At 43.0% G+C, this 27,503-nt stretch overlaps 1 long non-coding RNA gene across 5 annotated transcripts in view; it reads left to right on the top strand.

The window, feature by feature from the left end:
- Positions 1–27,503, top strand: part of LOC137320481 (uncharacterized) — a 227,307-nt gene that overhangs the window by 123,444 nt on the left and 76,360 nt on the right. For 2 of the 5 annotated variants that reach the window (XR_010962545.1, XR_010962546.1), the window contains exons 5-7: positions 486–545; positions 16,262–16,406; positions 16,997–17,527. The exons of the other annotated variants lie outside the window; for them this stretch is intronic. This is a non-coding gene — a long non-coding RNA (uncharacterized lncRNA). Of the gene's footprint in view, positions 1–485; positions 546–16,261; positions 16,407–16,996; positions 17,528–27,503 lie in introns of those variants that run through there. 5 annotated transcript variants of the gene reach the window in all.

Below are 27,503 nucleotides of genomic sequence, written 5' to 3'. Positions count from 1 at the left end.
TTTTCATCTGCCTGGACACAAATCACCACCTTGGCAGAAAGCAGGGAGGAAAATTGGACAGGAGGATTACATGCCCATAATGGAGCCCACCTTATTTTCCATTGTTTAATTTAAACCAAAGGAAAGTCGGATGGTCTCTGTTATGGGCATGTAACTCTCTTCCTCCCCAACCCCCATCCAATTTTTCTCTCTTATAGTTCGCCAGGTGATTCTTTACAGCTAGGTGGTGAAGACAAGTATCTACCTCATTGTATTTTAAACCTTTTTCTTTTTTAATCTTTGGATGTTTCTGTTTTATTCAATACGATCATGCCTGCTGGATAAATATGGTATTCCCACATCCCCACAATAACCCCCCTTTTAGCCATGAATAGGACTAGAGCTTATTTATTGAGCTCAAGCAGCCCTAAGACTCCCACATTTTGGATGCTGGTCAGAATGTTCTCTGGGGCATTATTTCTCATTTATTTCCCTTCTTGTTACAGGATTGCTGTAAGTAGATGTTTACTATTCACACACTGAAAAGGAAATGAGCCAGATGCCGGGTATGTTATTTCAGAGACATTTAGCTGCTTTACATGCTTGTAGAAATTCACTAAAATTCCTCAGGCAAAAGAATAACATGTCTACCATCACTTATCATTACATTAGTGCAGTTGTCATACACTATCAGTGTGCTATTTTTAATATTTATTTTCACTTTTAATTTATGATGATTTAGAAGCAGTATGAGCATTACTGAGTGTAAGGTTAAGATTAACCTTTGATTGCATACTTAACAAAATGGGGAAGCTTGCTTGACTCTACATAAAATATTCAACAATGTTACTGCCACTGGGTCCATTTAGCCCGTCACTGCTGATTCTGCTACATGGTTGGGGAATAAAAGTTTATGATACAGTTCCTGGTTTCATTTTTAATCGAGTAATCTGTCACCATGCTGCTGGGAAATAACAAAGAATCAGTGCACACTGCGCATTTATTTTAGAAAGCATAGAGGGTCGCCTATGAGCCTGTTTAAATATTTGAGCCCATTGTTGCCACTTTTTGACATGTCCAAAAATAAACAAGTGGGCAGGGGGTGCAATCATAGCTTGATGTTATCTTTACTGTTGATTAAAATGAATTGAAATTCTCCATAATGCCTCCGCACCATAAGACACAGAAGTAACTGGAAAAATCGACTTCTATTTTTAAAAAAATTTGGAATCAGGTTTGCATTTTCGAAATTTCCAGGCAGTCCATTGAAAATGGATTCTGTGGTCCAAAACTTTCCGGGACTGAAGGTAAACCTATCTGAGTCCCAATACTATTTTTTTCCCTAGTTCCTATTAGTTTGTAAGGGTGACCTACAGTTAGCTCCTCCGTTACCACCACAGACAGGGCAGTGACTATCCTGTCAGTGTCACCCTTTTTTTTCCCACCATATGAGCTATGAAAGTATAGGTATGTATTTTTTTCAAAGTTAAGACTTAATGAGACAACACCTGGTTCTTGCAGGTATTTTTGTCTCTCTTTCACTTTGCTGTGTTTGTCCCGAATATCTGGTGCTAACAGCCGTGAATAATAGCTTGGTCACCACACCAGTGATTATGATTACTCCTGTTCCTGTGTTGTTATTCCCGGGTGTAAACAGTGAGCCCTGCAGCATTCTCAAAGTGAAAGAGATATACCATTAGATTCCTAGCACGCGGATAACAGGTTGGGCTTTCAATTCATGTGATGAGGAACCCTTGCACCACAATTGATGACAAACTCAATCACACTTACTGAAAACAAACTTGTTGCTTCTGTGCTATATATCTTGCTTGAATTTTTTTTTTAAAAAGGAGCTATTTCAGATAAAAGCTGACTTTACACCATCTATGTCACGTGTGCAATTTACATCTTGCAAGATGGCATTAATTATGCTGACAAACTAGTTAACATAACAAGTGACACAAAGTTACAGCAGGAATTTTTAAACCGTGGCTTATGATTAGCAAATGCAAATTATTTTGGAATTGGCATACCCATGAATATTAATGTTTTTGCCAAGCCTCTAAATATGGCCACCATTTATTTCTGTTATGCAGCACTTTCTGTCTGGTACAATTTTGGATTTTTTTCTGCCTTCTGGAAACTCACTTCAAGACCCACCATTCTCCCCTCTAAGTGAGCTAGCCGGTGGGCTCCTCCATGACTGCCAATACCATTTACTACGATCACAATGTCACTACGTTATCAGAAATCTCTTGTATATCAGTAAGTGATGAGAATCGACCCCCCTTCCCCCGGAGGAGCTGATGCATGCTGGGGTACAGTTTCTGGTCACCTGATAACCTTCAGTACCTCACCCATGTGGCCATTCTTCGTGTGTATGATCTTAGAAAATGAGTTTTGACAGGCTATTTGACCATTGGAGCATTACAGGCAAGCCCAATCCTGCCCTCAATTGACATCCACATACATGCAATTTTGATAGCAGGTTGATTTTTTTTCCCCATCCTTAGCCTGGGGCACTGAGCCCAATTGTAATTCGTCAGCTGAGATTAACTAACTTGGCACAGAGTGGGGTCTGGGACTTTCCTGATCTATATGGCATGTACTTAGCCACTAAAGATGCCAAGTTTTACTTCACAAACACAAACTCTGGGTTAAAATTTCCCTTTAAAACTGCCAAAACTATAAGACTTCTTTTTCAGTGCTGGTTGTGACCTTTATGCACCAAAGGTAAACTAGACAGCTGCTGCAACCCTGATTTTATTTTAAGCCTTTGGCAGGAATTTTTCATCAAGTTCGTCTTATTTTTCCCCTAGAATGATGAAAAATTAAAATGTCATCAAAACACTCTCCAAGGCTACTAATCTATCCATCTCCATAACAACAAATGTCAGTTTAAGGAGTATCAAGTCACCTGTCATTACCATGACAGTGTGATCCTAACAAACACTTACTCAAGCTCTAACACTAAGCCACAATCCTTGCTTAAAAAGATCCCTCAAAAGGAATCAAATGATTACGAGCCACTCTTTTTCACCCTGATTAATGACCTGAACTCGCAGGGAAAAAAAATTCTTGTAAAAGGACGACTTGACCTTTCCATGCCCCTGGCAGAGACCCAATCAGCATTCTCAAATCCAAACACAGATGCTTGGAGCTAAACAAACCACATACTACAGATCAGGAATTCAGTTTACTGTCAAAATATAGTACACTTTTCAGTGACAGGGAAGCATACGATTGCTTCAAAAATAACTCAAGACAGTTAACCACCTACAGGTCATTTCAGAACTCAGCTGAAATAAGGAGATGACAGAAGTTGCTGGAATAAGCCAAGGGAAGCTTAAACATAATAAGTGACTGTCTCTGCTTGTTTCAGTCTCTAACTTTTCTGGAGGTCGTATTCATAGAAAACAGGCTGCCACAAGAACATATTAACCTCTGAAGAACTAAACTTTCGTCTTTATTTTTGAACATTTAATTTGTTTCTGACTCCAAAATTCTTAGGGGGTTAAATTGGTTAAGCCCCGAAAACAGGCGCTGGGATCAGAGTGTGCGATTAACCCGTGTCCAGTTGTTGCGATGCAGGCAGCATGTAACATTCATGCTACCTGGTGATTTCAGTGATTGCTGCGTGCAGCCAGCCCGACCTGCGCTTTTGGGTGGCTGCAAACACCAGGAGGGGGGCCTGATATTGGGAGTGGTTAGCACGACTTAAAGGCAGCTTGCTCCTCTTAAAGGGGAGGTGCACTGTGGCTGCAGGAAGTGGTGGAAGTCAATTGTGAAGTGAATCTGTGCTGCAATATAGCGAAGCATGGTGATGATGGGAACTCTTGAATTTTTAATGAGCAACAACTGGGCTGCTCAATGTTTGTGGGAGTAGTATATTTTGAAAATGTATGATACAGGTCTGAACGGAGGCTGAAAGGAGATCAGAAATCGTATATGTAAAACACAGATGCAGGTCTTGTCCATGTGTTTGAAAACTGTTGTTTTATTTTAAAATATTGAATAAAGGTTGCTTAAAGCGACATCCCATATCCTTCAATCTGCACACTAGACCCCACCTATCTGCTGATCTGAGTTTGTACCGGGCCTGTGAGAGACCATGCACCAGGGTTCTCTGATGATTCACTAGAGGCCTCGGTGCAAGAGGTGGACAGAAGGAGGGGCATCCTATATCCGCAGTGGGGCAAGAGGCCCTCCAGACATATGCTCCCGAGGCGGGAAGCAGTCGGGGATGAAGTCAATGCTCGGAGCGTAGCAGCACGAACATGGATGCAGTGCAGGAAGAAGTGCAATGCTTTGACATGTGTGGTCACGGTGCGAGAGTTCAACTGTCAAGTGGCATATCCTACCAACTGCACTACAAGCCGCATCCACTGTTCCACGCAATACACCCCCCCATCACCCACCTACCAACAAACTCTTTCAATCAGTAATCAACTCTTCCAATCAGATGCTCTCGCCCTCACACATTACCACTGTTGCAAGCCACACACCCCCAACTCAGAGGTCACACACACTGGCAGCTATTCAACCATGACAGCCACATCACCTAAACATCTTGCAGGTCACGCACCAACACACTTCCCACTTTCTTGCAGGAGAAGGTGGCGCATAACAGAAGGCAGCAAGTGGCAGTGGCTCCATGGAACGTGAACCTGCTGTCCTCGCTCAGGAGGGCAGCATTACTGTCCTGCCACTGCCACTCCGTCAGTGCCCGTGCTGTTGCCTGTCAGCTAGCCAGCCCACTCGCAGTAGAGTATTGAAACTTTATTATAGGAACATAGGAACAAGAGTCGGCCATTTAGCCCCTCAAGCCTGAGATCATGGCTAATCTGTGACCTAACTCCATATACCCGCCTTAACCCCATATCCCTTAATATTTAACAACAACAATCTATCAATCTCAGATTTAAAATTAACAATTGAGCTAGTATCAATTGCCATTTGTGGAAGAGAGTTCCAAACTTCTACCACCCTTTGTATGTAGAAGTGTTTCCTAACTTCATTCCTGCAAGTCCTGGCTCTAATTTTTAGATGGTGTCCCCTAGTCCCAGTATTCAAGTATATGAGACCTCCAAAAACAGGTACAAATGATTCAGCTGCCAGAAGCAATAATCCAGCAACTAACTGGTAACTCCTGCATGGTCCCTTTAATTAGCATTAGTGTTACACACTGATTTATGTCATAATCTCCCTACTCTACATGCTGCTGGCGTTCGTGAGGTGAGAGTGCGCAACCACCTTTACCAAGATGGTGTTTTGCACACCTCACACCGGAATTGTGCGCGCGCATCTCATACGCCATTTTTGGGTCTTAGGTGTCCGTGTAGCGCCTACAGAACGGGCGCTACGCGGCCCAATTTAGTCCTCAAAATATTTTCATATTCTGTCCAATTAAAGTAATTGTGGCAATGGGTGTTGGATCTTTTAAGGGAAAAGTGATAAATATTTGAAGCAGAGGAAAATGCAGGGCACATGGATTCATTCTGGATTGCTTTAATGGGGAGCTGACACAGATACTGAAAGGTTTACTTCTTTGTTGCAAGCTTCTATCGTTCAATCCAAAGTGTGCTGCAGAGTTTGTGATGTTTTTCATTAAAGACAGATTATTACAGTTTACTAACTTGATGGAGTTTTTTTGATGAGGTATCAGAGAGGGTAGATGAGGGCAATGCAGTTGATGTGGTGTATATGGACTTTCAAAAGGCATTTGATAAAGTGTCGCATAATAGGCACCCCATCCACCACCCTAAACATTCACTCCCTTCCCCACCGGCGCACAGTGGCTGCAGTGTGTACCATCCACAGGATGCACTGCAGCAACTCGCCAAGGCTTCTTCGACAGCGCCTCCCAAACCCGCGACCTCTACCACCTAGAAGGACAAGAGCAGCAGGCAATGGGAACAACACCACCTGCACGTTCCCCTCCAAGTCACACACCATCCCGACTTGGAAATATATCGCCGTTCCTTCATCGTCGCTGGGTCAAAATCCTGGAACTCTCTACCTAACAGCACTGTGGGAGAACCGTCACCACACGGACTGCAGGGGATCATGAAGTCGGCTCACCACCACTTTCTCAAGGGCAATTAGGGATGGGCAATAAATGCCGGCCTGGCGAGCGATGCCCACATCCTATGAATGAATTAAAAAAAAGGGGTACAGGAACAGAGAGATCTGGGGGTATATGTGCACAAATCGTTGAAAGTGGCAGGGCATGTTGAGAAAGCGGTTAAAAAAGCATACGGGATCATGGACTTTATAAATAAAGTCTTAGGCCCCGATATTAGCGGGGAGGCAGGATGGCAGCAGGGGGGTGATTGGGCGCGTAGCAAACCCGCATGAACCAAACTTACCATTTCCGACGCGATCGCACGTTGATTGATAATGGTTAACGTCCACTCTGGGTTTCGCGCCGAGCAGCTAGCCTGATTGACAGGCTGGCTGCCGTCAGGAGATGCAACATGAGGTGGGGGGGGGTGGTGAGAAAGAGAGAGAGTGAGATGTCATCCGGCGCTGGAACAGTAGACCAGAGGGGGGAAGAATGGAAGGTCCGGCGCTGGAACAGAAGACTCGGGGTTGGGGGGGGGGCGTGGAGAATGGAAGATTCGGCACTGGACTGGAAGACCGGGGGGGGGGAGGGAGGGAAAGATCGTGGGGGGGAGACGGGAAGATCGGTGGGGGAGGGGAAGATCAGGGGGAGAGGGAAGATCAGGGGGACAGTGGGGGAAGATCGAGGGGACATCAGGAGGGTGAAGAGGGGGACATCGGGGGGACGAAGAGGGGGATATCGGAACGGGAGACAGTGAACATCGGAGCAGGTTTCAAAGGTAGGTGCATTTAGTGTTTTCACGTCCTTGCATGGCTTTTTATTTAATGTATTTAGTTTCTTTTTCCCTGATCCGGCCCTTCATGCCTGGTTTTACCAGGCGTGAATCTGAAGCAGTGGGCAAGCCTCCCAGGTAAGTTAAAATCTTTCTAACTACTTAATCTGTCACAGGTAAAGTGCCTTAAGTACCTCAATGGGGTACATTTGGCTCTTTAACTGTCATCCCGCCGGCTTTAATTGCCAGCGGGACTTCCGTTTTCGGGTCGCTCGCGCGCACACAAGTGGGTCCCTGGGAAACTCGGAAGTCAGCAGGTTGGAGCCGGCTTCCAAACCCGAACGGGATTTCTGTGATTTTCAGTGCCCCCCCACCCCCAACGCACCCACAATTGCCTCCTAAAATCACCCCCTTAGAGTCCAAAGGAAGGAAGTCATGATGAACCTTTATAAAACACTGGTTCAACCACAACTGGAGTATTGTGTCCAGTTCTGGGCATTGCACTTTAGGAGAAATGTGAAGGCCTTAGACATTTACTAGAATGATTCCAGGGATCAGGGACTTTAGTTATGTGGATAGACTGGAGAAGCTGGGGTTGTTCTCCTTGGAACAGAGATGGTTTAGAGGAGATTTAATAGAGGTGTTCAAAATCATGAAGGACCTAGAAAGAATAGATAGAGAGAAACTGTTCCCATTGGCGGAAGGGTCAAGAACCAAAGGACATAGATTTAAGGTAATTGGCAAAAGAACCAAAGGTGACATGAGGAAAAACTTTTTTACGCAACGAGTGGTTAGGATCTGGAATGCACTGCCGGGGGGATGGGGGTGGGGTGCGCGGTGGAGGTTGTGGAGGCAGATTCAATTGTAGCTTTCAATAGGGAACTGGATAAGTACTTGAAAGGAAAAAATTTGCGGGGATAGGGAGTGGGAGTGGGAGTAGGACGAGCTGGATTGCTCTTGCATAGAGCCGGCACGGACTCGGTGGGCTGAATGGCCTCCTTCTGTGCTGTATCCTTTTCATGATTCTATGATTTTATGATAATTAGTGTATCTTGGTAAGAATTTGATAGGGTAGGAAAAACGCAAATCTTATCATCTACTTTTTGGCTCTTTTTAGGTCCCTTTAGTGCATGTATAAATTATCAGCCAGGAGGGCAGGCAGGCATTCTGTTTATAGGTTACTGCCAGTGCCAGTCTTAAGTTAGATATTAAGAGGTACTTGAGCACTGCCTTGACTCCATCAACCTCCCCAGCTACCTCCTAAGTCCAGAGGTGCAGAATCTTGGTTTCTTGCTCGACTCTGAGCTCAACAACATTCTCCCCAACATTCAATCCATCACCAAGACCACTTTCTTTTGCCCAAGGTAGTACCCACCTTCGTCTCCATCTCTCCTCATTTTGCTGAGGAAGCCTTAATCCATGCCTTTAGTACCCAAGGTCGGGCTTCTCCAATGCTCTTACTAGTCAGCCCACTTTATCCCTTCATAAACTATAAGCCCTCCAAAACTCCGCAATTCATGTTCTCACTCATATTAATGCGTTCATCCTTATCATCCCCATTTCTGCCGCACTGCACTGGCAACTGTGCCCCAGAGAATTTACTGTAGGATTTCCAACCTTACTTTTAAATTCCTCTGTAGCCTTGTTGCTCCTTTGCCTTATGATCTTCTTCAGCTGCATGTCCCTGTCTGCTCCCTCCGCCCCTCTATCACCGGCTGATTCTTGTTGCCCGCTCCCTCTTTTCCACCAAAAGTGGGTGACTCTTTCGGCTATCTTACCCCTGCCCTTTGGAAATATCACCCTCAAAATCCATGCCTTGTCACCTCCATTACCGCCTTCAAAAATCTCCTAAAGACCTTTATCTTAGACTGTGCTTTTGCTTCCACTAATCTCCTCTCTTCCCATTCCCTCTCCTGCTCAATGTCCACCATCCTGTTGAGCACTCTGACATGTCCTTCTGTATGTGAGAAACATTCTAGAAATGCAAGTTGTTGTTAGCTGCCATTTTAGTGTAACTCACTCATTGAAATTTCCTCCCCATGGAAAACAGCTTACCTTTACTTTGTGCCTCCCTTTGGCATCATGGCTGGCAGCAACCAGCTGTTGCGTGGATAATCACAGGTGCAAATCCAAACCCAGCACTGCATGGCACAATGTTGAAGGTCCAATGTGCTGAATCACTATAACAGCACACCGCTACATCTGGTAAAGTTTAGATGCCAACTAATAGGAAAGAGACTGAGCAGTTTACAAACTATATCAACTAAAAACAGCCATGAAAAGACACAAAGGGCTGGATTTTACTTGAGTAAATATAAGTAGTAAAGCTGATTGTAAAATTAATTTGCAGCACCATGATGCTAAAAACCCATTTTATTCAATGACACAAATTTCCAATAAATATTAATATGCTTTTGTGCAAGTGCGAGGGTACCTTGGTGAGAGTTGGGGAGAGGAACAGTGCTGAATGATCATTTCTCCAAGTTGACAGATTTTCCAAGATATTATTGATTGTCAGAATCAGATGTCAGTGAGTTCCTTTATATTGAAGAATCTGGAGGATGAGCAGAATAACACCAGTGCCTTACCATCTCTTTGAGCTGTTTCATTAGTATTGTGGGTCAAATGATCTTGTCCTACCTAAAGATTCTTATGATACTGTTACTGCTGCTGAAGTGATGTAGTATGCAGGTTTCTCTTGTCTCTATCCTCTGTATAGCAGTGAGACATGGAAAACATGCACTAGGTTAAAGGGGCAATAAAGTATCGCACTGCTAATACAGTGAAGCACACTGCAACAGTGCTCTGTGAATACATTTTCGCTCTGTAGCTTTTAATGAAGATGGCTGCCAGACTACATTGTGAATGAAACATGCACACAACATTCCAAAGGACCGCAGCAACTCTGATCCTAAGGTACACACCGAGTAAATTTGTACAGTTACTAACCAGGCACTGCGAGAAGTTACTTCAACAGTGCACATCAGTCACTTGATGAATGATATAATCCTTCAGAAATGTCTGTTTGTAGTGTTAATGGGAATCTGGAAAACCCCAAATGCTTTTGATTTGCAGAGGGAATTTTTTCAATTAATATGTTTGTTTGAAATAAATATTTCTATGTTTTGAAAGCTGCTGTTAATGCATTATAAAACTTGCTAAGAGCTCTAATTATATAATGTCCTTTCCCCACTTCCTTCTGTACTATATTATTGCATTGCTGATACCCTCACTGTCCTTGAGTTCAGGAATGAGCCTTGACAACAAACTATCAAATCGGATTTCAGAACTTTGAAAACAACATTCATTTGGAAAGAAATGAATCAGCTAAGTGTCAGTTAGGCTTAATTGAAAACAATCTTGCCTCTGAATCAAATGTTTATAAGTTCAAACCTGACTACAAATTTAAGTATCTAGGCTGACACTACAGTGCCAGGAATACTAAAGGAATGCTACACTGTCACAGGTGCTGTGTTTTGGGTGAGATGTTAAAACAAAATGTTTTCTGTCTGTTCAGATAGATATAAAAGATCCTATAGCACTATTTAAAGAAGAGCGGGGAGTTCTCCTACTTCCGTGGCTAACATTCTTCCTTCAACCAATACCATCAAAAACAGATTATCTGGTATTCATTCATTTACTATTTGTGGGATCTTGCTGTGCACAAAATTAGCTGTTGTACTTGCCTACAAAATAAAAATCACTATAATTCAAAAGTAATCCACTGACTGTAAAGCATCTTGGGATGTTCTGAGGGCCTGATAAGGCACTATGGACTAACTAAAGACTAACGCTATGAGCATAAGGACTTCTCTTTACAGGAAATAATAACCTATTTCCACCTGCTTGCTAACAGTGCAAGTGTGAAAAAAAGCAATAATTATACTTTGAATGGGAGAAGGTTGGATGATGAGAAAGAGCAGAAGGATTTGGGGGTGTAGGTTCACAAGACATTAAAACAACACTTCAAGTGGACATAAAAATGCTAATGCAATACTGGGTTTTATAGTAAGTGGTATATGTAAAAATGTATTGGCGAATCTATAAAACTTTACTAAGACCACAATTGAAGTATTGTGTGCAGTTTTGAGCTCCACAAAATATGGAGGATGTTGTGACAATAGAAAGGATACAGTGCAGATTGGTATGAGGAAGTACAAATATGAAGAAAGCCTTGAAAAACAGGATCTGTTGTCACTAGAATAGAGGAGATTAAGGGATCATTTTACAAAAGTATTTAAAATTATGAAGGAATGGGACAGGGTGGATCAAAACAGATTGTTTCCAGACAAGGCATACCTGTTGTATATACTTCTTGTGATTAACTTGATGGTGGGGGAACTTCTATGGGGCCACACAAAAAGTCCGTTTGGCTTTACATCTCCCCCTACCAGTGGAGAGTTCCATTGGTACTTTGTACTTATCGACTGACCCTTTTGAGAATGGGTTCAACTGAGGAGAGTGGGGGGAGATCAATTCTGATGCTATGTTCATTTGACACCCAGCAACATACACCTTCCAGTACAAGTCACCGGATAACAATCAAGAGCATTCCCCTCCCTACTCCAAGGACACTGTATCACCCTGACTCTCTGGCTGGAATCAATCAACTCAGCACAGACCAGAAATTGAACCTGGGACCTTCCCAGTCTGTTGGACTCATTACAAGTGGTCAGTGCATTTATCACCTGAGCCATCAACAGGTGAGTCTGAACACCAGCCTAGATAGGATAGTGAACTTAACCCTCTGGTTAGAAGCCCAATGTTTCTGAAAAAGTAATCAGAATCCATATGGTGTCAAAATATGGTAGAAACAGACTCTTAGCACTAACGTTGCATGAAATCTTAAATATTTCAAAACTTTTTGTAGAATTTTGAAGCCATGTCAAAATACTCATGGTTCACAATGACTGGCTTCATTGATTTGAAACTCACTTCATTGTTACAGTGTAGCAGGCAGAATACAGTGGGAAGGAGCATTATACTTGTGCCTTACAGCAGAATATTACATGAAGCACAAACTTTCAAAACCAGTCCTTTCCCAGTCATTTTACAATGTCACGAACGCTGAGTTGCTTCATATCCTGGTCCAAATAGCTTTTTACACAGTTAATTTTGAAATTAGTTTGTGTTTGTTCTGAAGGAAGCAAAATTCAGCTTACCCTCCATTTTAAAGAGTTTGTAATACTTGCAGTGAGAGGTTGTTCCATTTGTGAATTCAATACTATTTTTAATGATGCTGCCAAACTCTATAATAAGTAAAAATGACCTACACTCACTATCATCCATCTGCCAAGAGTTTCTGTACAAGTCCATAGCTTACTGGGGAAATTTATTCTGATTACATATTGTATCAAATGACAGCATCAACACATTAAGCAACCTTTCCTAATCTAGCGACTGTAACAACTTGGTGATATACTATACTTCGATATACCATTGGTGCTTTGCGATATGACCACCTTGTTTAACCAGCAGAGTTTATCCATGAAATGTGAATTAATAGCAATATCACTGACTGGATAATCAAAGTTTTTTTCCAATGATTATCAGGCTTTATACAAGTGACCTGGTTCCCTTAAGGATGTATTCACACTATGGCCCCGAAAATCTTTGTGAGCAACATTCCCTGCATGAATGCTGGGGTATTCCCACCAGGAACCTCTGGCAGTGACCCTGTCGGAGTAGGCTGGTCAGGGGGAGGTTCCCTAATTTTAATAATATGGCCAGATGCCCGTGCCACTAGGGGGGTGATTTTAAACCCCAAGAATGGGTGGGTTGGGGGGGGGGGGTTGGGAGTTGAAAACAGTTGTTTTTTTGGGTCGCCACTGCAAAATTTTTGGACTTGGCATTCCCAGTGGGAAGCCTGTACTTTTCCGCGCCGACGTTAAACCGGAAATAAAGCCGGGTTGCGGTCCCGACCCAAAAAACATGTGTTTTCAACTCCCACCCGCCCCCAACCCACCCGTTCTTGGGGTTTAATATCACCCCCTAGGAGTGCATCTCTGGCTGCCTGCTCTGGGGGGGGAGGGAGGATTTTCCGGGGTCTTCCTGGAAACCAGGTCATTGATAGCCCAATGGTCCCCTTTATAAGGTGGCCGAGAAAACTTGTAACATGTTAAAAGTCTTTGGTGGTCCAGCCTACAACCTAGACGTGGACCCCAGATGTGCCTCACTTTTGCCAGCCTGCAGGCCAGTGTGCCTTGTTTCGCTCGCTGTAACGCCCGATGATGGATTCCCAGATGAGGAAATTCCTGGCCCAGGAGTCCCCTACTCCCGGCCTTGCCCCGTCTGACACAGGGAGCCATGTTTCATATGAGCGAAGGGAAACAAAATCCTGTGAAAACTGGTGCATCCAGGTACCTAACTTCTGGCCTTCTATCACACTCCCATCAAACTTATGGCAGGAGTGTGCCAAAAAAGCTGCATACTTTCAACTTCATTAACTTTAGTCTCAGTCTGAAGTGGTTTTGAGTACAGCCTGAGTCTAGAATCAAGGTTTTACCTGATATTCGAGCAAAGTAGAGAGGAAACCCCTGCAGTAGGGAGTTTCACTCTGCTTCATTTTGTTATTAGTTCAAGCTTTAACATCTTAATTACATTGCCCGGGGCCAAAATTTCACTGAGCTTGAACCTGTCATGAGTGCCAGGATGTACTTGGTCTGGGACCATCTGCTGCTAACCCTGGCAGGCTTTCTATGGTCCAGGGAGATTGTCCATTTTGCATGGCACTGGTGGGTGCATGTGCCACTAGGGGTGCATCGCCAGTGCCAGCCTGCCCCCAGAGGCCACAAAATGTGGCATTCTGTGCCTGGTCAGTGGGCCAATGACTCCCACACACCGGAAAGTGGAAAGCTGTATTCCTATGGCCTCCTTGTATGGGAGCTGCACTTCAAAAAATAAAATGTCTTATTTGTTTTTCTTTGGGAGTCCAGTACATAATCCTGGCTTGGACTTCCAGGTGCGGCCCACTTATGCCAGTTGGCAGCCTATGCCGGGTCCCTTTGAGGGCTGGGGATGCAGGAACTTCCGGTGTTGTGAGTTCCTGCCCCTGGCCCCAGCCCCTCCCTTGCTGCTGGCCTTGTAAGGGGTGGGTAGAAGTTCCGCCTCTTACAAGACTCTATCGAATCCCCAACATTAGGCATGAACCTGGCGTATCCAGGTCCCCATCTAAGTTCCAGTCCTTTCAATGTACTCCTGCCAGATGCTAAACCTGCAGATGAGATGGGGACTATTCTTTGTGAACAGTCTCATGAGAATATTTTCTTTTAGTTATAGATCGAAGGCATTGACCAAGCAGTCTGGTTGCTGGATGTTGATAAAGCATAATCCCTCCCATAACTAAAAATAACCCAACTAAAACATAATGATTGTTAAACTGTCACCAAGTAGCAATTAAGGATTATCATTCTAGATACTGTGTAAGTTAGCAGATGAACAGAATCTACTTTTGGGTTTGTCCTTGAATAAGCCTGTGTATCCTTGGCAGCACAGTAAACATGCATGCCAATTATGCTTAACTCCCAATCAGGACTCAACGCTTTCATGCTTATCACCTACATCTCAAACAATCACTAACAGTACTCGTACAAGCCTGAGAGTCACCAGGTGATGGCCCACAATGACTACCACTTCTCAGAAAAGAATTCTAAATGGTGTGCAACATGATTATGGTTGCATTTGCCTCACTTATGATCATTAGTGCATGAAGAAGATGCAGTTTAGTACATATGGTATAATAAAAGTATTTTAAAAATGCTATGAAACAAAAATAGATATGAAAGAGAAGGACCTCACGGTGCTCTAACACTTTGGGGGTAAAATTGACGGGGCGGGGTGGGGGGAGGGGTGGAGAGAACACAAAGCAGACAATAATGGATTGGCTGCCCATTAAACATCTGCCTGATTTTCATAATGCAAGGTCAGACCATATAAATATTTTTGCTGGTGAAATGCTGCTGACTGCTCATGGACTGTTGGCATCTTTTTTCCGGTGGGGGAGGGGAGGAGCACTTTGGCCTTTTGAAGCTGAGATGCCGAACTGATGGCAAGTTGCCCAGCCCTAGACGGCCATTCAGCCCAATCAGTCCGTGTCGGCATTTACCCTCCACACAAGTAAAGAGTAAAGGCCACCCACACAAAAAATTATCATCCTCTTCAGCACCAGTTGGAAATGGCAATTCGACAGCTGGAGCGTTGCTCAGATGTTCCAGTCACATTATTGGGGGGGCTCTCAATTTAAGTATATTGACAGTCCGAATGAGCCTTGTGGCTTTTGCTTTTTACATTGGACTTCACTGAGCCCGTGAGGCAGGTGGCAAGCATCAGGTCTCCGCATCTGGTAGTACAAGGTGCCTGACGTCGCATTATTGGCCCCAATGGGTCCTGGTGAGGGTCCCTATCTGAAATGTTAATTGCCATTCTCTGTCAGGTGCTGACTGACCTGCTACACATTCCTAGCATTTTCTGTATTCTTTAAACTTAAGATGATGCTTTCTTTCCCTCTTTCCAAATCAATTTTGTTTAGAAGAAATGTACATTTTAGGCATTTTGAGTTGCATTAACAGCCAACGACTGTCATCCTTCAGCCTAGGCATGCCTGACAGGGTCTCGCAGTTTCTCCTGCCCGATAGGTTATATTGTTTTCTGACACTTTAGCGTTGATGAAATGTACATTATTGAAAGAAATATCAGTCACTAGATCTTTGATCTGAGAGACAAAAGAGCAAAATCAATCAGGATCAAATGAATGTTTCTTTCCTGATTGTGTATACAACGTTTGCCCTAATTTTACGCAATCCAAACCTTTTTGTCAGATGTCAAATAAGCCGTTTATCACTTGGTAAAGATGTTCTTTTTATTTGGCATGGTGGTGCAGAAATCATGTTCTTGCGTTATTGAGTTTTAGGCCAACGGTAAATTTGAGTTAATACAAGGAAGTGTTCAGTTTTGCACAAAAAATTTGAAGAAATCATGTGAGAGCTATATGACAAACTTTGTATTTACATTAACCTTTTGCCCTCAGCAAAAATCATTCCCTTCAAATAACTGTCTTTGTGATGAAAAAGTAGTTTCTTCGAGGCAAAGGATTTAAATATAAGAACTGAATTCTTCAGTGATCATTGAATGCATTGCTGTGAATGCCAGATCTTTATTAAAGTGACAACTGAACTGTATAAATTACAGGCAACTTTCCACATTAAAATAAAGGTTATTTTGGAGACAGTTTCTCACCTAACATTAATAATTGTGAGCAGCAGCAACACTAATTACTCAAAAGTCATAATCAGCCCAATGAATTTATGGTAAATGACAGGGTGTTTACAAAATTGCCTGACTACTCTATTAGAAAATGCACCAAACTGAGTCCTCAGCAGAGCATGCATTATTTAAGTGGTTGGTGTCTGGCGACAATCTGCAGCAGCAATTGTTGTTATTGCCCGTAGGAAAATTCACACTTTCGGAGTGGAGTTCTTTCACCTTTCTTTGCCCACAGCGCCTATCTCTCTTCATGCCAGCTGTACGATAAATAGGAACTCCGTGACCTGGAAAATGTGGGACAACTGACACAAGGTGACCCTGAATGCTGGGGTAAGCCCAATTAATTTAAAATTTTGCTTGGCCTTGTCTCTTCCAATTTTCAAAATCCACTGGACATATGATTAATGTGTACTTTACCAATGCGGAAATATTTTGACCCTATTAAACTAAACCAAGGGTAGGCTTGGTGCATTCTGGCAAGGTATCAAAAAAAGACTTATTAAATTCTGTATGAGATTTTCAGGCAGACAACTGAAGACAGATAAAGGCATTATGCTTTGTATATTTTTCTGTGTTGTTTCTGACACAATGATAAGATTGCTGTGCTTAAGTTTCAAAAATATTATCAATGAGGTTTTAAGACATGAGTATGGTGAAGGCAGCACATCTAATTATTTTCCCCTCTACTCCAAATGGTTTACTTAATGTCATTTTTTGGAGGGGGATGGGGTACAAAGAATCCTGTCATAAAATGAGTCGTGTATCTGTCGTTTTATTCTGATCGTACAAATTTAATGTGGTGCAGTTATTTTGCATGAAATAAATTTAACCCTCGAAGATCTAGTTAGTGCTGAAAGGAATTTTGTCAAGATTATAATTTTTTTTCTCTATTTTGTAAATTGTCTTTCTCACTTATTTAGGTCATCCTGCGCAACAGTGGAACAGAACAGACAGGTGACTGGTTTCCAGGTGTCGGCCCTTGCTTATGTCACTCTTGAACAAGCTGAACAAGAGTGGCAAGGCATTACGCAGTTTCTTCTGTTTTCACACCCTCCGCCTCTTGCTGTTGAGTTCTCTGGCAGGGGACTGCATCTTTGTTATGAACTCCTCCAAAGGCCCAGTGGAGATTGGGAACTCAGCGTGTGGTTAATCGCGGGGGAGTACCCATGTGTGTGATCACTCTGCAGTGTAGTGGATCAGTGCACTAGCAATTTATGCCAAGGGGCACCCTTTCAAGGTTACAGTTTTGTTGACAGTAATATTTAGTTCTTTTGCTATTGCTTCTCTCAGAATATGCATAAGATTAAATAATTTCTAAACTAAAGTTTAAAATACCCTTTGCATATCAAACATTGCCTTTTTGAACAGAAAAATGTTTAAAGGTTGTTTCGTACTGGAGTACTTTTCTACCTGTTGGAAATACATAAGCAGTCCTTGAAATGCACCTCAACACAAACCAAAAAATATACAACATTATGAAAACAAAAAATTGATTACTGTTTTAAGGGGGCACTGGCTTCATGTAAAAGTGTTAGCAAATTTATTTTTTGTTTAAAATTAAGCAAAACGATGTTGAAATACAATCTTGTAACATTAACATCGTGTGGTTCTGCCTCCTCCTCACATAATAAAAATCAGTTTCCTGACACACTTTTTCATAAGTCCAATGCTTCTTGAAAGTACTTTTATAGCCAGTCTACACTACATAGAAGCACTTCAAATGGAAACAGTTCTGTGATATCAGCTTCCAATGATCTGAAATCCATCCATTTGCACTGCGAGATGGATTTCACAGCACCAGTGGGAACATATTAACAACTGTAAAAATGGCTGTGGACCTTGTCTGATGTCCATGGGAAACAATGCACAAAGATCACTGTTACGCTGTACAGAAGGACTGAGTGCTCTGCCAGTCTCTAACCAAAATAAATGGTGGAATGAAAGACATCCATCTACATTTGTCATCAGCAATTCTGTACCTCCAGTAGCACAGGAGAAAAATCATCTCATGAGATGGTACTCCTTTCTGCTCGAGGCATTAGCTCTGACTCAGTTACATTAGAGCACTGATGCCAAATCTGGGGTTGCCATGAGTAGCAGTATAAATGTCAATTAGTATCTGTTGTAGCAAATGTGTGGAGCTTGTGTTTTGTGGTGAGGTAACAGTTAAGTGAGTGCAGCAGGGATACATGCAAAGTACTGAATTATTAAAGCAGTGGTATATTGTCATGGATTCTACACTGAAGAGCAGGAATACCGGTCTGTAAAGTGCCAAAATTCCTCATTCAAAATGGCAGCAGTTTGCCAGTATCACTAAAATTGAAGCGTTTAAACTGAAGGTTTAATTGAAGGTTCAATTTTAATTGAAAGTTTATGAGTATTTCTTGAATATGCTGAATATAGAACTGCTTTTACAATTTATGTCCTACAGAACAGAAATCCTGAGGATTTTTAATTTTACTTGTTCTTGAGATGTGGGCAATACAGGCAAGGAGTATGTATTGCCCATCTCTAGGTGCCATGAGGGCATTAAGAGTCAATCATGTAGTGTGGTACTGGCGTCTCGTTTAGGCCAGACTGAGTAGGAGTGCCAGGTTCCCTTTCCTCAAGGATATTAGTGCACCAGTTAGGTGGCTTTCATGATCATTTTCTGCTGGCACCCTACATATGACCAGGTTTATTGAATTCATTTTCACACTTTGCCATGGTGAGATATGGCACCATTGACACAACAAACACCAATGTAAGGGACATATATATGATAAAGTATGTAGAAAATCTATCATATGGATAGAAAATAAATAGGACTTTAGCAATGCTTACATGATCTGGCAAAATTCTACCCACTATTTCAAACACCACATTAATGGTGACTGTGTTTTTGTGATAAATCCTCATAGAGTGCAGGAGGTCCTTTAGCCCACAGTCCTGACAATGCCAGGTCCTCCCCTCATGTCATGAGATGTTTCACTTCACCAGACAAGAGCTGCTGAATCTCATCTGAGCAGTGACAGGCGGATTGAAGTGACAGGCTGCCCTATGGTTTCAACCCTTCGACCATCTGCTTAGGAAGCAAATGTTTTACCTCTTGTGCTACTAGGTCATAGTTGAAGACTGTTTTTCCTCCTGTATTATTATTAACCATGCTGATTAAATTTAATTGAAATCACTATGAACTTTTTTTTTCTGAAAGCTAAGATAATCTAAAACATTTCCAGATTATCCTTAAGGTTTACATTAACTTTCTGATGAAGAATACTTCAAGTTAAAATTGTTCTTCAGTTCTGTCCATTTCTCCAATTACACCTTATCATGTTTAGCATTAGAAATGTATAGTAAATCAATTATACTGATTTTAATATGTTAGAAAACAAGCATCTCATTTAAGATACAGCAGAAGAATTCAGCAGTAACAGGGCTGACAGCATTTAGCCTACATGAGTTGTTCTGGACAGACGTTTGCCATTGATGCATCATTAACCCTTTGAGTAACGAAGGACTATTTGAACAGCAATCAACAAAATAGAACAAGATTGCAATATCTGAGTTTCTTCAGAGAACAGCATGAATTAGAAACTGCCTACCACATTAACATCCCCACTTGACGTGCAGTGAGAATCAGCCTGTCTGAATATCAGGTGACATTTTGAAAACTGCAACAGAGGAATCAATGTTCCACTTTTAATCATAAAGGAATCTTATAAATCACTTTCTTTACCTCACAATCAATAACGTAAAGAAAAGACCGAACAGTTATGCCACAAACACACACATGCACAGACAAGTAAAGTACACACACAAAAGAGGTTTTAATCAGCACTCCAATTGACAATGAGGCATCATACAGCAATTCTGAAACATGTCCAGAGCAGATCGCTTCTTGTTACTTTTAGGTAAGCCTATGAACTTTAAAATAAAAACAATATCCCATTTTTCTCACAACTGCAGTTTTTAATGGCTTTTATTGTACTCTGGAATGCCTCAGGTTATTACGTGAACCTACTTCTCTTTGATGTGTGTGGAAGATGTCTAATTGTCATTCTTAAACATCCTGTAATGTGCCCTGAGTGTTTTGCTGGGCACAAAATATTCTTCTGCGTGCTGAAATGTCCATCCCATCTGCCAATAAAAACAACTACTCATGATATACCTAGTCGAGATGATACCTAATCCTTAAGAAGACAGCCTGTAAGTAAACTTTTCTACATGAAGTTTTCATTGAAAATAGTTTGAAGGTTTATAAAGATAGGGGTCATTCTCCACACTATTGAAGTTATCTTTCAGTAAAATAACCAAAACTTTACGATAACGTTAAAACTAATTTAAAACAGAATGCTGATCAAGGGTTATTTGGGCATTTTTTTAAAGTTCATTCTATTTAAGCAAAAGGGATTCTGTCTCTTTAAAACTGTCTTGAATGCAAACCACCCCCCATCACAACCCCCTCCCCAATCATGTAATTAAAAGGTTGGATTAACAAACACATTCATTCCTGACAATGTAAATTATTTGAAAGCAATGTTAAAAAGTGCAGCTGCACTTCACAACTCGTGAGCTTTTGACCTTTCTGCTCCCCCGCTGGGAGGGAAGTTTTGTATGCACTGCAAATCGTTTTTTTTTATTATTTCCTTGCCTCTTCACATTTTATATTTTAGTATTACAGTCTAACTTTTTTTTGTTTCATCTAACTCTTTTGAATGTCTATATCATATGGGAGTGAAGCAACTCTACACATTAACGTGAATAATGGTATAGGAAAATCCCTGTGTTGGTTCACTAAACATTTATTATTTAGATGTATCAAGGAAAATTCTTTGAATAGCTTTAGAAGTCAAGGGGTAAAGCTCATAAAAACCAATATAAATCCTTCATTTTCCTGCAGTTCACAAAACATTTCAAGACACAAAGGGAAGGTGGCCGGGTGGGGAAACGCATTAGTCTGCCAGTGCGCCATACCATGGAATAATGGGACGTGTGTGTGAGCCTGTGACTGCCCACATGGTGCATCCACATTTTGGTTAGAGTGGAAGTCAGTTAGTTCATGGTAGGAAAGGGGTGAAACTCCCAGGACAGTCTTTCAGCTGATAGAGCTAAGATTCAGGGCATTAAGTGTTTTTTTTAATTCATTCATGGGACGTGGGCATTGCTGGCAAGGCCAGTATTTATTGCCCATGAGAAGGTGGTGGTGAGCCGCCTTCTTGAATCGCTGCAGTCCGTGTGGTGAAGGTTCTCCCACAGTGCTGTTAGGAAGGGAGTTCCAGGATTTTGACCCAGTGACGATGAAGGAACGGCGATATATTTCCAAGTTGGGATGGTGTGTGACTTGGAGGGGAACGTGCAGGTGGTGTTCCCATGTGCCTGCTGCCCTTGTCCTTCTTGGTGGTAGAGCTCGTGGGTTTGGGAGGTGCTGTCGAAGAAGCCTTGGTGAGTAGCTGCAGTGCATCCTGTGGATGGTACACACTGCAGCCACGGTGCACCAGTGGTAAAGGGAGTAAATGTTTAGGTTGGTGAATGGGGTGACAATCAAGCTTGATGCTTTGTCCTGGATGGTGTCGAGCTTTTTGAGTGTTGTTGGAGCTGCACTCATCCAGGCAAGTGGAGAGTATTCCATCACACTCCTGACTTGTGCCTTGTAGATGGTGGAAAGGCTTTGAGGAGTCAGGAGGTGATTCACTTGCCGCAGAATACCCAGCCTCTGACCTGCTGTTGTAGCCACAGTATTTATCTGGCTTGTCCAGTTAAGTTTCTGGTCAATGGTGACCCCTAGGATGTTGATGGTGGGGGATTCGGTGATGGTCAAGCCATTGAAAGTCAAGGGGAGGTGGTTAAACTCTCTCTTGTTGGAGATGGACATTGCCTGGCACTTGTCTGGCGTGAATGTTACTTGCCACTTATCAGCCCAAGCCTGGACGTTGCTGCATGCGGGCATGGACTGCTTCATTATCTGAGGGGTTGCGAATGGAACTGAACACTGTGCAATCATGAGCGAACATCCCCATTTCTGAACTTATGATGGAGGGATGGTCATTGATGAAGCAGCTGAAAATGGTTGGGCCTAGGACACTGCCCAGAGGAACTCCTGCAGCAATGTCCTGGGGCTGAGATGATTGGCCTCCAACAACCACTACCATCTTCCTTTGTGCTAGGTACGACTCCAGCCACTGGAGAGATTTCCCCCTGATTCCCATTGACATCAATTTTACGAGGGCTCCTTGGTGCCACACTCGGTCAAATGCTGCCTTGATGTCAAGGGCAGTCACTCTCACCTCACCTCTGGAATTCAGCTTTTTTGTCCATGTTTGGACCAAGGCTGTAATGAGTTCTGGAGCCGAGTGGTCCTGGTGGAACCCAAACTGAACATCGGTGAGTAAGTGCCGCTTGATAGCACTGTCGATGACACCTTCCATCACTTTGCTGATGATTGAGAGTAGACTGATGGGGCGGTAATTGGCCGGATTGGATATGTTCTGCTTTTTGTGGACAGGACATATCTGGGCAATTTTCCACATTGTCGGGTGAATTCCAGTGTTGAAGCTGTACTGGAACAGTTTGGCTAGAGGCGCGGCTAGTTCTGGAGCACAAGTCTTGAGCACTACAGCCGGGATGTTGTCGGGGCCCATAGCCTTTGCTGTATCCAGTGCACTCAGCTGTTTCTTGATATCATGTGGAGTGAATCAAATTGGCTGAAGACTGGCTCCTGTGATGGTGGGGATATCGGGAGGAGGCCGAGATGGATCATCTACTCGGCACTTCTGGCTGAAGATGGTTGCAAACGCTTCAGCCTTGCCTTTTGCACTCATGTGCTGGACTCCGCCATCATTGAGGAAGGGGATATTTCCAGAGCCTCCATCCTCCCGTTAGTTGTTTAATTGTCCACCACCATTCACGACTGGATGTGGCACGACTACAGAGCTTTGATCTGATCAGTTGGTTATGGAATCGCTTCGCTCTGTCATTAGCATGTTGCTTCTGCTGTTTAGCATGCATGTAGACCTGTGTTGTAGCTTCACCAAGTTGGCACCTCATTTTTAGGTACGCCTGGTGCTGGTCCAGGCATGCTCTTCTGCACTCCTCATCGAACCAGGGTTGATCCCCTGGCTTGTTGGTAATGGTAGAATGAGGAATATGCCGGACCATGAAGTTACAGATTGTGCTGGAATACAATTCTGCTGCTGCTGGTGGTCCACAGTGCCTCATGGATGCCCAGTTTTGAGCTGCTAGATCTGTTCTGAATCTATCCCATTTAGCATGGTGGTAGTGCCACACAACACGTTGGATGGTGTCCTCAGTGTGAAGATGTGACCTCATCTCCACAAGTACTGTACGGTGGTCACTCCTACCAATACTGTCAAGGCAAGATGCATCTGCGACAGATAGATTGGTGAGGACAAGGTCAAGTAGGCTTTTCCCTCGTGTTGGTTCGCTCACCACTTGCCGCAGGCCCAGTCTGGCAGCTCTGTCCTTCAGGACTCGGCCAGCTCGGACAGTAGTGGTGCTACCGAGCCACTCTTGGTGATGGACATTGATGTCTCCCACCCAGAGTACATTCTGTGCCCTTGCTACCCTCAGTGCATCCTCCAAGTGGTGCTCAAAATGGAGGAGGACTGATTCATCAGCTGAAGGAGCGTGATAGGTCCTAATCAACAGGAGGTTTCCTTGCCCATGTTTGACCTGATGCCATGAGATTTCATGGGGTCCAGAGTCAATCTTGAGGACTCCCAGGGCCATTGCCTGCTGACTGTGTATCACTGCACCACCATCTCTGGTGGGTCTCGTCCTGCCTGTGGGACAGGACATACCCTGGGATGGTGATGGAAGAGTCTGGGACGTTAGCTGAAAGGTATGATTCTGTGAGTATGACTATGTCAGGCTGTTGCTTGACTATTCTGTGGGACAGCTCTCCCAATTTTGGCACAAGTCCCCAGATGTTGGTGAGGAGGATTTTGCAGGATTGACTGGGCTTGGTTTGCCGTTGTCATGTCCGGTGCCTAGTGGTCCGGAGCCGGGTGGTCCGTCCAGTTTTATTCTTATTATGACTTTTTGTAGCGAGATTGTACAACTGAATGGCTTGCTAGGCCATTTCAGAGGGCGATTAAGAATCAACCACATTGCTGTGGGTCTGGAGTCACATATAGGCCAGACTGGGTAAGAGCAGGTTTCCTTCCCTAAAGGACATGAGTGAACCAGATGGGTTTTTACGACAATCCGGTAGTTTCATGGCCACCATTACTGATACTAGTTTTTTTTAATTCCAGATTTTATTTAATTAATTGAATTTAAATTCCCCAGCTGCTGTGGCGGGATTTGAACTCATGACTCCGGATTATTAGTCCGGGCTTCTGGATTACTAGTCCAGTAACATAACCACTATGCTACCGTACCCGTAAACAGACAGAGAGAGAAAGACAGAGAAATTTTACAGAAAGTTTTATTTCTTTTTAAAAGCCACACAGGGATATATATATTTGTTTTCAGCACTCCTATCATGGAGCGTCACATGGTGAGAATTTGGGAATCTCCCCCCACCCCCACAATTTTCCATCCAAATGGATAACACTACAATATTAACAGAGACCTAGAAATGAGTTATCTCTCTGCTCCTTTCTCAGATGAAACCTCAGAAAGTAGGCAAGAGAAACAAATATAAGAATCAAATCAAAAAACAGAAACATTCAGATAGTTAAATGATGGAATGGCCATTACCAGCAGGGAGGAGGAAGCCCCTGTGCCCAGATAATCTTTAGAGCAGAGGCTCTTATTAACATTTGGTTGAGGGCAACAACCCTGAGCAATAATTTGCATGGAGGCCCGTCTCAGAAATCTCTGTGGATGTGAAGTTCCTTTTGATGCACAGATTATGCATTAGTGGAAAGTTCAATTTTTTGCCTTTTCTTTAGTGCACTAGCAGGAACATACGACTTCACTCAATGCATTTCCTGGAAGATCGGGTGTGTTATGGTTTGCTAAAAGTAATCCATGACTATATGGCTAATCCAAAAGCAATGAAAAAAATACTGCTAAAGTAGCTAGCAGCGTATCAACTGGTATAGCACACTGTGGGCCAATCTAAGTGTGCAACTTCAGGGAGAAATTAAGTTACAGTGAGGGCCACATTGCTGAAAATTAGATGAATCAAACAAATGCAGCAGGTCATCATTTTGTCCCTGAATCAAGTACCCGCAGAACCTGGATAGAATATCCAAAAATGGTGTCTGAGTTGAAGAAAAGTATCAAGGTGAGGAATGAGGGTGATTGAAAGATAACGTGCATAAAGAGAGGTTGCCATGTCTGTAGGTAACCTCAGGTGTCAGACACGTTAGTTTGAGTAGCTTGGTATACATAACTCAAATTAATCCAGTAACTTGCTGCAATTGCAATACAAAATATAGTAAAGAAAATGATCGGGATCCAGTACAGCACTGCAAAAAATAATCATGTAGTATAATGTAGATTCATAGAATCATAGAAATTTATGGCACAAAGGGAGGCCATTCAGCCCATCGTGCCTGTGTTGGCTGAAAAAGAGCTATCCAGCCTAATCCCACTTTCCAGCTCTTGGTCCATAGGTTATGGCACTTGAAGTGCATATCCAAGTACTTTTTAAATGCGTTGAGGGTTTCTGCCTCTACCACCCTCTCAGGCAGTGAGTTCCAGACCCCCACCACCTTCAGGTGAGAAAATTTCTCCTCAGCTCCCCTCTAATTCTACGACCAATTACTTTAAATCCATGCCCCCTGGTTACTGTCCTCTCTGCTAAGGGAGATAGGTCCTTCCTATCTACTCTGTCTAGGCCCCTCATAATTTTATACATCTCAATTGAATCTCCCCTCAGCCTCCTCTGTTCCAAAGTAAACAACTCCAGCTTATCCAATCTTTGATCACAGCTAAAATTCTCCAGTCCTGGCAACATCCTCATCAATCTCCTCTCTGCCCTCTCTAGTGCAATCACATCTTTCCTGTAATGTGGTGACCAGAACTGTATGCAGCACTCCAGCTGGGGCCTAACTAGTGTTTTATACAGTTCTAGTATAACCTCGCTGCTCTTTTGTTCTATACCTCGGCTAATAAAGGAAAGTATCATGTATGCCTTCTTAACCACCTTATCTACCTGTCCTGCTACCTTCAGGGATCTGTGGACATGCACCCCAAGGTCCCTCTGTTCCTCTACACCTCTCAGTATCCTCCCATTTATTGTGTATTCTCTTGCCTTGTTTGTCTTCCCCAAATGCATTACCTCACACTTCTCTGGATTGAATTCCATTTGCCACTTTTCTGCTCACGTGACCAGTCTACAGCTTTCCTCCTCACTATCAACCACACGGCTAATTTTTGTTTCATCTGCAAACTTCTTAATCATGCCCCCTACATTTATGTTGAAATCATTGATATATATCACAAAAAGCAAGGGACCTAGTACTGAGCTGTGCGGAACCCCACTGGAAACAGAACCTTCCAGTCACAAAAACACCCGTCGACCATTACCCTTTGCTTCCTGCCACTGAGCCAATTTTGGATCCAACTTGCCACTTTCCCTTTGGATCCCATGGGCTTTTACTTTCCTGACCATTCTGCCATTTAGGACCTTGTCAAAAGCCTTGCTAAAATCCACTACCCTCATCGACCCTCCTTGTTACCTCCTCAAAAAATTGAATCAAGTTAGTCAGACATGACTTTCCCGTAACAAATCCATGCTGACTGTCCTTGGTTAATCCGTGCCTTTCTAAATGACGATTAATACTGCTCCTCAGAACTGTTTCCACTAATTTGCCCACCACCAAGGTTAGACTGACTGCCCTGTAATTACTCGGTCTATACCTTTCTCCCTTTTTAAACAATAGTACAACATTAGCAGTCCTCCAGTCCTCCAGCACCACTCACTTGCTTCTCTTAACAGCCTGGGATACGTTTCATCCAGGCCTGACGATTAATCTACTTTCAAAGATGCTATTCTCCTTAATTCTTCCTCCTTCACTATGTTTATTCCATCCAATATTTCATACTCCTCCTCCTCAACTACAATCTCTGCATCGTCCCCCTCTTTTGTGAAGACGGACGCAATGTATTCATTAAGAAGCATACCCACATCTTCCGCCTCCACACACAGGTTATCTTTTTGGTCTCTAATAGGCCCTACTCTTTCCTTAGTTATCCTCTTACTCTTTATGTATTTATAAAACATCTTTGGGTTTTCCTTGACTTTAATTGCCAATATTCTTTCCTGCCCTCTCTTTGCTTTCCTAATTTCCTTTTTAATTTCACCCCTGCACTTTCTAGTCTCCTCTAGGCTTTCTGCAGTTTGAGCTCTCGGTATCTGACATAAGCTTCCCTTTTTTGCCTTATTCTACCCTGTATGTTCCTTGCCATCAACGGGGCTCTAGATTTGGGAGTGCCACCCTTTCTCTTTGTGGGAACATATTTGCTCTGAAC

The sequence above is a fragment of the Heptranchias perlo genome, chromosome 4 (genome assembly GCF_035084215.1).
Source record: "Heptranchias perlo isolate sHepPer1 chromosome 4, sHepPer1.hap1, whole genome shotgun sequence".
Classification (NCBI taxonomy): Eukaryota; Metazoa; Chordata; class Chondrichthyes; order Hexanchiformes; family Hexanchidae; genus Heptranchias; species Heptranchias perlo.
This window is presented reverse-complemented; position numbering and strand designations above follow the sequence as displayed.